Below are 12,018 nucleotides of genomic sequence, written 5' to 3' on the forward strand. Positions count from 1 at the left end.
CCTTTGAAATACATCTGAAATGGTCTACTAAAGTTTAAGTTTCAGAAATCTTGGTCATGGTTTATCTGAAAGTCAAAACAAGAGTTCAAAGACGATCGATTTTGACACATGCAGTTTGGACGGATCCTCTTTTTGCAGTGCAGCCAGCTCCAAAGCCCCCGAAAGTGCGCGGCGCCCCACGGTCTGAGCGCATGTCCTCCTTCCTGGCGTTGATTTATTCATGCTCATGCACAAAAGCCCGGGGGCGTGTATAGACCAGAAAGCGGGACACAAACAGTCGGATCTGCTCTCTTTATCCGAGCCCTCGAACCCTGGAGGAATCTGGAAACCTCGCGGGCCACCGTACAGCCAGGATGAGCCGGCCTTTGTGTGCGCCGCCACTTTGAGAGCGCCACACGGAGGAATCGGGGAGAAGAATGGGATTTACAGGGGGACATGTGTATTCTATTCTTTTGTGCGGCGCTTCCAGTGTGTTCTGTGTCTGATTACGAAATACAAAGGAGCCAGCAACAAACGTCGATTTCACTGAATAAACAAGGCAATGGGGAGGATGTAAACACAAGAGTATTTTTTTTTTTCATTAGATAGGCCGAACAATGACACAGCAGGAAGATCCGCCACACAATATGCAATTACTATTAACTCAGTTTTACACTGATTTCTCTTCATGCCCCAAAATAAAAATGTGTGATATGATAAAAAACATGCAAAAGTTCAATTTGCGCCTTAGTATTTGTATTTTGGTTATGTTTCATGATTATTACTGGGGAGAAAAAGCAATCATGCTCACAATCTTGTCCTGTACAGCGACACTAAGCCGGTGGTTAACAAAGACTCAGTAATCGTTTGATAAAGTTACTAATTCTTCAATTAATGAAATGGAGCCGAATGTGCATCCCTGGTTTAATCACAGGTGCAGGCGGGTCAGGAGTTTTCATAAACCCAAATGTCTGAGGTGTGTGTGAGCAGAAAGGGCAGATGAAGATGCGCTATTGTGCAATCGCATTGGTGATTTCATGTGGATAGTAAGTGTGTCCATCCATAAAGGACTGATTCAACACAATAGAGTGTCTCGGATCGTTGTAGACAACACACACACACACACACACACACACACACCGTGGTCTAAAAGGCACACCGCATAAGATTTCCCCCAAAAAACTAAATTGAAATACAAGCATTTATTTTATGATAGATATTTTCCCTATTGAAAAATACCTCAAACAAACATGTGCTTTTGCTCTCTGCGGCTCACTTCTGCTAAAACATGACTAGAACTGTGCCAGGAGTGGGTGCGTCTCCAGCTCGTCTCCATGGAGATGTTGACTAAAGTCAGTAGAATTGAGAGTTACAGGTTAGGCCCTCATCCAGATCCATTCTTTCATTATCCACTGCAAAAAATAGCATCTTCTGTGTCGAGCAGGTCATTGAGAGCATGTTTTGTGTTGATGGTACAGTATAGTCCAAAATGTTACGCGGTGTGCCTTTAAGCTGGGTGTACAGTGTGTGATTTTGGCTGTCTGCAACAAATGATCACTCATTGTGAGGAAAATCTTAGGTAGTAGCTGAAAATTGCAGGTCTTGGGCCAGAGAGTGAGACAGGGACAAAGATTTATAATAGGACGGTTGTACGAGCTGCAACCAACATCAGGCAATGTCTGATATTAAAATCAACAGGGACCCCTCGCACCCATCACACAGTCTCTTCAAGGTTATGCCGTCAGGGAGGTGACTGCAGAATCTACGGGTCAGTTCCAGTCAACTGTTTCATACACAGGGCCATCGGGAAGCTGAACTCCCTAACCTCCCCCCCACCGCTCTTCCAACTCCCCCCGCTCCACAATCAAGGATGAGAGAAACATCATTTCAAACCATTCACATGGTTTGACAAATAAAAAAATCTTGAATCTTGAATATTTTAAAAGGCTAGTCGCAGAGTGAAAGTCCTCTCGAAGCAACTAGGATCTCTGTCAGTGTCCCGTCAACACCGCATCGCCGCCAGGGTCATAAGCAACAGAGGCCAGGCATGAGCGGGTAAGACTTTCCCTGAACTTTTCCGCAGAAATAAACACTACTAGCATCTGGCACGTGCCTCAGCTAAACACACGAGGTCTGGAGTCTGAAACTGCTAAGACAAAACTTTGGTCGTAGCTAAGATTGTCTCTTTAAACTTCTGGCACAGTGCAGATGAGAGCAGCTCACGATTTTACAATCCCCACATCCTGGCATGTGACATCGAAACATCTTGTAAGGCAAAAAAAACACACAGTGTTCACCAGCCATTAGGCCATTAATCCCTCCAGGATATTAACACAACATCAAGCAAACTCTGTGAAATCAGTTTTCCAAAAGTGAGTTTCTGAGCTTCCTCTCACTCGCCCGGGCCTTTACAGCTTGAGCCGCAGTGTGATCCGACCACGGGTCTCCTAACGCACCCTGTCTGAGTTGCGATATCGGCTTTATCTGACAGACAAACGCTGCGTATGCATTTAGACGCTTCATTCCCCCGTGATGCAGTCAGTGGTGTTAGTCCTTTGGTCTGTTCTCCTCGGATTCTCATTCATGGCTCTATTTCATCAGATATGTGAGGAGTCGGAGCGGCTAGCTCACAGTCTATGGGTTAGCTCTGCCCACTTTCCGACAACTGAGCGGAGGAGACGATCGGGGAGGGGGGGCACACAATGTTCTGTTTTTTGTGGATAATGACAACTATTTAAACAGATATTTTAAAAATTTTCTCATTCCCCAGAGTCTCTGGTTAAAACTGATGTAAAATGCAAAGAAAGTTTAATTTGTATGTAAAAACATATTGTTTTAAGCAGAAAAAAATCACTTTTTTCCGCAACTTTTGGAAAAATGGAGGTACTTAGGGACTATGTATAATTACTCACATCAAGTTTTATTTATACAGTGGGGGGAAAAAGTATTTGGCCAAAATCCAATATAAAGTCTACTTTTTTCCCCCCACTATATTAAAAAAGGGTCTAAAGTGCCATTTTTTCATGACATGTTTGCCTTAGTTTTGTCTGAATTATTAGCAATCATAAGTAAAAGTACAATCAGTGTTTTAAACAGAACTTTGAAACAAGAAGATTCCAGTGTTTCTGTACACTTCCAGAAGCCTCGAGTCCCATCTGCACAATAACATTCAATACATTTAAACTTAACACACATTACCAGACCTTTAGTCCAGCTCCTACGTCCTCCTGTACCCTCCGTGCCAGCCTTCTAGCTCGATAGTCTATATAATTTTAACCGGGCCAATAAGATTACCTGTGGCTCCAAAGTGGCTCCGGCTGCGGGAAATATGGGCCCCACAGAAACTGTAATCTGGCGCCGGGGCAGTGAGAGGAGAGAGGAAGGATCAAATCATGGCACAAGTGTCCTTGAAAGTGGCAGCCACGAGGTGCTCTGTGCGGTGCCACCATTCATCACCGCCGCACTGTAATTCACACAACAGCCTCCCCCCGCTAATGCCTGAAGAATGGCCGCTTCGAGTTTACTATATAGTCCAAGTAATGTAACTCGGGGCCCAACCATCAAAAGTTCAGGGCGACAGGAGCACGGGAAGTCAAACTTAGAGAGGTGTATGTATTGTGCTGACTTTTTGTGGGAAAAGGGAGCTGTGGTGGACGGGAAGTATAGAGCATAAGCATTATAAGCAAAAGCAAGTATAAGCATTTCTGGAACTAAATGGACACTTTAATTATCAAAAAATATCAAAATAAAAGCATCACTAGAACAAAAAGTGACAAAAAACATGACAAAAATGGTGACAAAACGTGGCGAAAACATGACACAAAATAAATGAAAAAGCCAAAAAAAGTGACAAAAAACTTGCAATCACTTTAGTCGGTCTTGGCTTTCAAATTCTCCTCCAGTCAAGAAGCTTTTAGATTTGGGTAAAGCCGAACTGGAGAAAAGGTCCTCGCTTGGTTAAAAAGGAACATCCATTAATTGTCATATTTTGCCATGGATTTTCAAAATAAAGGTCCAGATCTAAAAAAATAAAGGTTGTAGTAAGTTGCTAGTATGATAGTGTAAATGTAGAAGGTTTTGAGATTATCCATACATTGTTATATATGTGCGTACATTTCAAAATAAAGGCCCAGACCTGGAAAAATGAAGGTTGTAGTAAGATGATAATTCAGAGCCGGTGCTGGTACTTCTGGGGCCCTAAGCAAAAATCCACACAGGGGCCCTACAGTACGCATTCCATGGCTATTTGACGAAGAGCAAATCAGATTACCGTTTCACTGTGCAGTAGTGCAGGACGGGAGAGGAACACAATGACCTCTATTCAGGCCCTGCCCCTCAGTGTGAGAACCACTAACCACTAAGCCACTGTGAGACTGGGATTTAGGACGACTACGAGTCTATTTACTCCACTTTTTAAAAATCGTAAATGACAAATGGTCCCATTCTCTCGCCCCTGACCCACAGTTTGGGGATCGCTGATTTAAAATTAACTGACCCCTACCTGAGAATTAGCCTGTGAGTTATAGACTGTGCACATTCAGAGAACTAGTTACTGTAAGTTACTGTGCTCACATGAACCGTGTGGATTCAACTCCTCTTTTAGACAAAAAAGGCCACAGACAACGGCTTTACTCTCGTCTATTCGCCAGATTACTGTCCTGATACTCCACTCTCGTGCCTTGGGAGTGACAGGAGGAAGGCGGTCGCTCTCTCCTGCTCATCCACTTCAGCAGACTGCTCCATTTTGGTGTTATGTGTGGCAAAGTAGGCGGAGAGTGAGTTAGCGCTGTCAGAGAGCCTGTCGCCGTAACAACGCGCTGATTAATCAGTGAAACGCCATAAACTTTGACTGAGATGCGGGGCCCTTGCGGCTGCGGGGGCCCTATAGTTTGCGTATAGGAGAAACTAGCTCTGTGCTAATTTAATAATTGATAACTGGTAACGCCTCATTTGAAAGCTAAAACCTGCATAACTCATCTAAGCTGATCTTTTTTCTCACATTGTTTCACTTTTTTTCCTTTTTTTTTCATCTCATTATAGCCACGTTTTGTTGCACTTTCATCGCTTTTGTTGCGTTCTTGTCAGTTTTTGTCACGTATAATTTATTATGTTACATAAATATATTGAATTGAATATGGTGTAGGCACATATAAGCTTTATTGCTTCAGCCAACTCCATTTTGAGCATCCATAACTCTGTATAGTTATGCATTTTGAAAGAAAAAAAATGAATCTAAATTCCTCAAAAAAAAAAAAATAACACATACAGTATATGTTGCACTTTCATTGGTTTTTTTTGTCACTTTTTTGTTGCGTTTTCTCTCTCGTTTTTGTTGCTATTTTGATGCTTTTTTCAAGAAGCTTTTAGATTTGGTTAATGCCAAACTGGAGAAAATGTGCTCGGTTCGCGTGGGGGTTAAGAGGTTTATCGGTCTCGAACAATGATGACTTGAACGTAACCTCGATCCACAAAAAAAAACTAAGACTACTACAACTTTCTATCTTATTCCTGGAAATTCATCTCGGCTCGGACTTGACCAGACGATCTGACCAACATTGTGAACAAAATCTTCCAACCTCACATGTCAAAAATAAAACATTTGAGACTCTGGAGCGACACAGAGTGCAAATTCATAACACAATGATATAGTAGATACTGTAACACCCAGAACAGTTTGAAAAGTGAAGCTGTTGGGAGAAATATTACCACGCGACCAATTCCGGGACAAATTGGCTGTCCACCTTTTGTGACCCTTTGTACTATAAATAATTTAGGTTACCAACCAGATTTTCCGGGATAATGTCGCCTGGTTTTGCTTAAATTTGCTCTCGGCTCAAAGCACTTAAATAAATAAATCAAATTCAGCCCTCGCAGGGAAAGGTCGGACTCTCCCAGCTTATTCAGGTATAGGAGACCTTTATTAGCTCTCGCCACTGGCTAAATATAGGATAAGTGAAAAATAGTGCACCTAGAGTTGGGCATTAGCACATAAATCCCTCTGTCGCTCCCTCCCATCGTCTTTTTATTCGCATGGCTCTCTCCTCACCTCCCCGGCTCCACCTGTGAAAGCCCCGGGCGAACATTTTTTTCCAAATCCGCACTCCCCCCCCCCCATGCAGATCGCGCATGCCAAAGAGGAGAGAGCGAGGGGGAGAGAGCGAGGCGCCGGGGGTGACAAGCAGGATTACATGCTGTTTGCACCTGCATGGCTGTCCCCATTAGAGAGCTCATGACTGCGGAGGACATTGGATGCACGCAGATGGGCTCATAGCACCAGCGGTAGCAGGTGAAAATGCCACACTACAATATGAGTCAGTGTGGAAGAGGGTCATCTGCCCAGCAAAACAAGAAGGAGGCTGTGGAAAAATACAGTGCAAGAAACATCTCTGGATTTGAAGACTTCGAAACATCCTCTTATTGAAAGGCTTGAAAGACCTGGGTCAATACCAATACATGCACACGGCTGTTTGCTTTATCCACTGACCTTTGATACATTTTATTCTAGTTAACGTGGAACTTGTGACCTTCGGTTTACACACAGTTTTAGGCAGTGTTAGACCACAGACATGAACATGGTTTCGTGTTAAAGTGGACATATCATCATCATCGTCGTCAGTTTTGGAGCTTTCCTCGGCTCGTTGGTATTTTGCATTTCATAATTTCAAATTGCCTACAGCCACACAAGTCTTCTATCCCTACTTTTGTTCTGGCTGATGCTTGTTCACTGGAGAATGGGACGGATTGTGTTCGTCTGCTGCGCTCTTCCCGCAGGGGTGGCCAACCAGTCGGAGACCAAGAGCCGAAATTTTCAACCTTGATCCTGTGAAGAGCCACAAAGGCACCGACCATTAGCGAGATCCCGGGGCGGTACTTTATTGTGATTAAATAGAATGTGACCGTTTTATTTAATCACAATAAACTATAACTTTATGCCTTTTTCTTTTTTTTTTAAATAATTGTGTTAGATTGAATGGTTTTACTCCTCAACAAGATTGAAATACATGTATATTAAATGACATTTTGTGTTTCCTGTTCTGACTGAGACAGAATTAGATTATTATTATTATTATTATTTTTTAATGCTGGGGTGTGTTTGTATGGGGGGCCCTGCCCACTGAGCCCCCTTCTCTGATTCGCCCCTGGCCTGTGTGCTCAGTGCCTGCAGCTTCGTCCTGACTGGACTGTGCAGAGAACGCACTCTAGGCTGCATAAAGTTCATAAACTTTAACCAGGAGCCTCTGGACGACTGAGAGTCTGTTTTAAGTTGCATCTGTTACAGTTACTGTCACATGTGAAAGAAAAGTCATGACTTTGCGTATTTCCGCGTTACGATGTCGCGCTTCGCATCATACGCTTCAAAAGAGCTCCGCTTTTTTCCATTTCCTAATTTTGATCTTTTTCTGTGAATATGAGGCCAAATTATATCAAATAAAGAGTAGCTGATCAGAAATCTGAAAAGCACAGAAGCTAATCCTAGTGCCACGATCTGCCTGCCTGTTGTTTAACCTACATCCCGCTGTGAGTGAGGCTGCACGGGCTCCTTTTACACGCCGCCTCGAAAACAAGGGAGATACAGACTCTCATTCATGTAGAGATGGAAACAGGGTCTGTAGGACGATGGTTGGATTTTTGGTCAAAGACTGTTACAGTTTATGGGAAATATTTACCAATTATTTTGCAAAGAGCCGCATTGTATTAAACATCTCCAATCATGCAAAGAGCCGCACTCTGATTGGCCAAGAGCCGCATGCGGCTCGAGAGCCGCGGGTTGGCCACCCCTGTCCCAGAAGCTGGCGAAAGACTGTTGTGGAGTTTAGGGAGCGGCGCAGGAGAAGGTTGGAGGAGCTGACCAGTGCAGGACACCACGCTCTGAAACAGGGACAAACCCAGGAGGCGCTGTTTCAGAGGAGCCAGCCAGGTCAGTATTGATTTCCAGCGTGGTTTACAGCTTCGGCAAAGCCTGTTGAACACACTTAACGACTCAGAACCAATATAATGTTGGATTATGGACTTTAAAAAATGTGTTTTAACAATCCAGAAAGCACAGAATGAAGTGCTGACAATGTAGAAGAAGAATCAGCTACATTAAACAAGACTAAAAACTGCATGAATGTACTGAAATACTACACGGTCTATCTTTGATGAGGGAACAACGTTATGACATGGTATAGCGCTCAAAAAATTGATTTTGCTTAATCTGTCCACTTTAACTTTCACTTTCATATAATTTGACAATACACTAAATAGACCAGACAACATGAGGGAAATTGTCCATTTTCAGGCCAGCCAGTGCGGAAACCAGATCAGGGAGGTGATCAGTGCTGAGCATGGCATTGACCCAGCTGGAACATACAACGGCGAAAGTGACCTGCAGCTGGACAGGATCAATGTCTACTACAATGAAGCCACAGGTGGCAAGTACGTGCTGGTTGATCTGGAGCTGGGGACCATGCACTCTGTGAGGTAAGGTCTCTTCGGCCAGGTCTTCAGGCCTGACAAAAAAATCCTAACCGTAAGTCTGCATTGGTTTTTCTTTTGGCAAAGTTATTTATTTATTTGACCATTATTTAACCATTATTTAACCAGGAAAGTCCCACTGAGATTAAGAATCTCTTTTTCAGAGGAGTCCCGGCCCCAGTGTGGAGCCTATGGTACATGTTTTTAGGGGTAGGGGAAACCCGAGTACCCGGAGGAAACCCACACAGGCAAGGGGAGAACATGCAAACTCTACACACAATAGGCACCGTCCAGGTGGGAATTGAACCCAGGACCTTCTTGCTGTGGAGCACGAGTCCTGAATTACACCACTGTAATAACTAGACATGCATGAGGTGTTTTACCAAAGGACAAATTAAAAGTAAGAAGTGGGGCAAATGGAATTGGACACCGCTGAGGGATGACCACTCTATCTCAACATTCATTTCCTCTTTCATTTCACTTGCACAAATCTCACGGGGCATACGGAGAGTGGGACTTCATCCAGAATCTGAATCAAAAGTATCTCGCTGGAGGGTTGTACATGTTTTGGGTTTATGGCAAAAGCCAAGCACCGCGAGGAAACCCTGTGGGATACTAGGGCAGCCTGTTTACATGAAATGGATCAGGGTGCGAACTGCGACGCCAATGTGCCCCTGACTACTTCCAAACCATTCATTGCTAATAACCATAATGACCCACTGAAAATTTGACTCTCCAGCTGTGGCTATTCGCTTTTCACAACCCTTTAAAAAACTCTCATGAAAAGCAACAGCCTTTTAAAAGTCAAATGTTGGCCAGGAACGTGATATGTCAGATTGCCTCAGAACATTGTCACCCTCCATTACATTTGGAAGATTGCTCTCACGCAGACGGGCAGACACACAACAGCATATACTTAGCATGCACTTCACAAGTCCAATCCGTTTTCTTTATAGAAGTCGTTTCCCGATAAATTCCTCCCACGGACCATTTGGAACACGTGAAATAGGCGCTCACCTTCACCTGTTTGGTATTTCACTGACTCACCGCCGTGTGCTGCAGCGGAAGGCGCAGAGCAATTAAAAAAGATGAAAATATGCCTTCAGGTCTTATTGGGCTATCACTGCTGTGCACCGCTGATCTTATTGACAAAACGGAACCGCCACTTGCATATTAATACCGCTGTCTTAATATAGACCTCATCCTCCCAGCGTCGGGTACCTGCGAAAGTCTGTCCTTTTAGCTCTGCTGAATATTGCATCAGAGAGGTGGATGTTTCCGCAGGCACTTCTGCCTGACTTTTAATACTTTCAGTGGGTGTATGCTTTGCAAGACTTCATAGTTAAATGTGGCCGTTGCTTCTTTTCTATTGGAATTATCATGCAACAGTGGGTTCAGGGAGTTTTCATTCTTCTTCTGCAGTGTTTTTTTGGGGGGGAAGGATTGATGACAGATTCTCAGATTTTCAGCAACACGCTATTCTCATGATTGGGAATTCACAAAGCACGGTCCCCTTTCTTGTTAAAGCGCAAACGTGGCTGTCAAAACCGACTCGCAAACGCAGAGTTGGTGTTAGCAGCGGAGCAAACAAACAGTCTATGACACAATGAAAATGTGTCATGTCGCTATCGTTCCATATCGGCCAATCAGAGCACTCCGCTCTCAAAACTCAGGGCTACTAGTGATTCCTCGGGTCTCCAAAATCACTGTAGGAGGTAGAGCCTTCAGCTTTATGGCATAAACTCACAGCTCACGTTAAAGAAGCAGACACAGTCCCTACATTCAAGACTAGGCTAAAAACGCACCTCATCGAATTAGCTTACGATCAGGTCAGTTAGGTAAAGCTCTAACCCACAGAAAAACACAGCTGTGGGAAGCACGGTACACAGAGCGTTATCCTCTTGTTCTTCTTACTGTAGACCTTGTTTTATTATGATACAATATTTCTTTTATCTGTAGTCTGTTCATTACTATTCACATGGCGTCTCCTGTCCCACTCCCTCTGCCAGGACAGGAGTGCCAGTCTAGATTGAACGGAGGAACCCTGCCTAGAGGGATTGGACAAGAGGAACTGAAGCTCCAACAAGGACTGGATGTTCTGCGATCTTGGCCCGTCTGCTGAGGGACCCCCATCGGACCAAGGTTTCTATGGCCTGTCCGTCCATGGGAGTGGATCTCTCCTTCTGTGGTTCTCCCCGAGGTTTCTCTTTTCTCCCCATGGGTTTTTGAGTTTTTCCTTGCCGCGCTGGAGAGTCTAAGGACAGGGGACACCCGCGCCGATCGTCGCTACCTGCTTATTTGGAAATGATGTTTGCCTGCACTTACTTCGACTGAACTTTACATTGTCTAATTCACTGCTCTGTTTTACTGCCTTAATGTTTGGTGCAGCCTTTTGAGCAGCCTCCTGTTGTGATATAATGCTATACAAAACCATTGATTGATTGACTGGTTGGTTGGTTGGTTGATTGATTGAAAATGGAATACTGCAGAAATTACCAAAGTGAATGAAGACAAATTCCCCATCCTTAGACTCTCCTAAACGGCTAGGAAAAACTCAGTGGCAGAAAAGAGAGACCTTGGGGAGAACCAGATCCAGTCCCTTAGACAGACAGGCAGATAGACCCAAGGCTGACGCGGGCCCCTCTGCAGACAGGGCCGAAGACCGCGGAAGAATGACCAGTCCTTGTTGGAGCTTCAGTTCTAGTTGTCCAGTCCCTGTTGGATAGTGGTTCCTCCCTGGATGGGGCTGAAGACTATGATACTAATGCCTGGTCATCCATCCAGAAAGATAAGACACTTAAAAACATCAGCCACTCCACTTCACTCACTACTTCAAAGCCCAGTATGACCCGATACAAACCTGCAAATTGATGGCTTTACATGGACAGTTAGTCAAAGGGGTCTGTTAATAATCCAAGACACGAATGCTCAAAACAAAAAAATATAACTTGCGCTTTTGCACCCCTCCGATTTTTGCTCTGTTGACTTCTTATATAGTCTGTTCACCTTCTCAGGTTGCCCCAGGGTGTTTTCCGTCCCCTCACCTCGCGCCTGTCCTGCGTCCACGCGTCCCACAGAGGTTAGAGACCACAGAAAACAGCCTGGAGCAAAGTGCACCTAATTGCACTACAGGAGGACAGGACGTGGTAAGACCTGAGTTTACTCTTGAGTGAGGAAAGGCACCAAAAGTAGTCACAGTTTGAATATGCTCTCAAAATTCAGTGACTAAATCTATTTCCGTATGGACTGTACAAATGTAATTGTATTTGTCAGGTATCAGGTTTTGTTTATTTGTTTAGGCCAGATTTTGAATTGACAATTTTTCCAGTATTTTGAAATAATCTAACAATTGTTTGGCTCTCTTTTGCATTGAGAGGGATTACACTTTTCAAAATCACCTTGGGGGCTCGGACGTTGCCCACCAATGAGTTTGGGCCAATATGCATGTGGAACACAGGGCAGTCAGCGCTGTACGGCACAATGACGGCTATTAAGAAATCTCTGACTCTCAAAATGACCTAAAACCAAATAACTTTTTGACTGCAGCACTAACATACACACAGAAGGTACCACCTGCTATTT

The sequence above is a fragment of the Gobius niger genome, assembly GCF_951799975.1.
Source record: "Gobius niger genome assembly, chromosome: 11".
In the NCBI taxonomy this organism is placed as follows: Eukaryota; Metazoa; Chordata; class Actinopteri; order Gobiiformes; family Gobiidae; genus Gobius; species Gobius niger.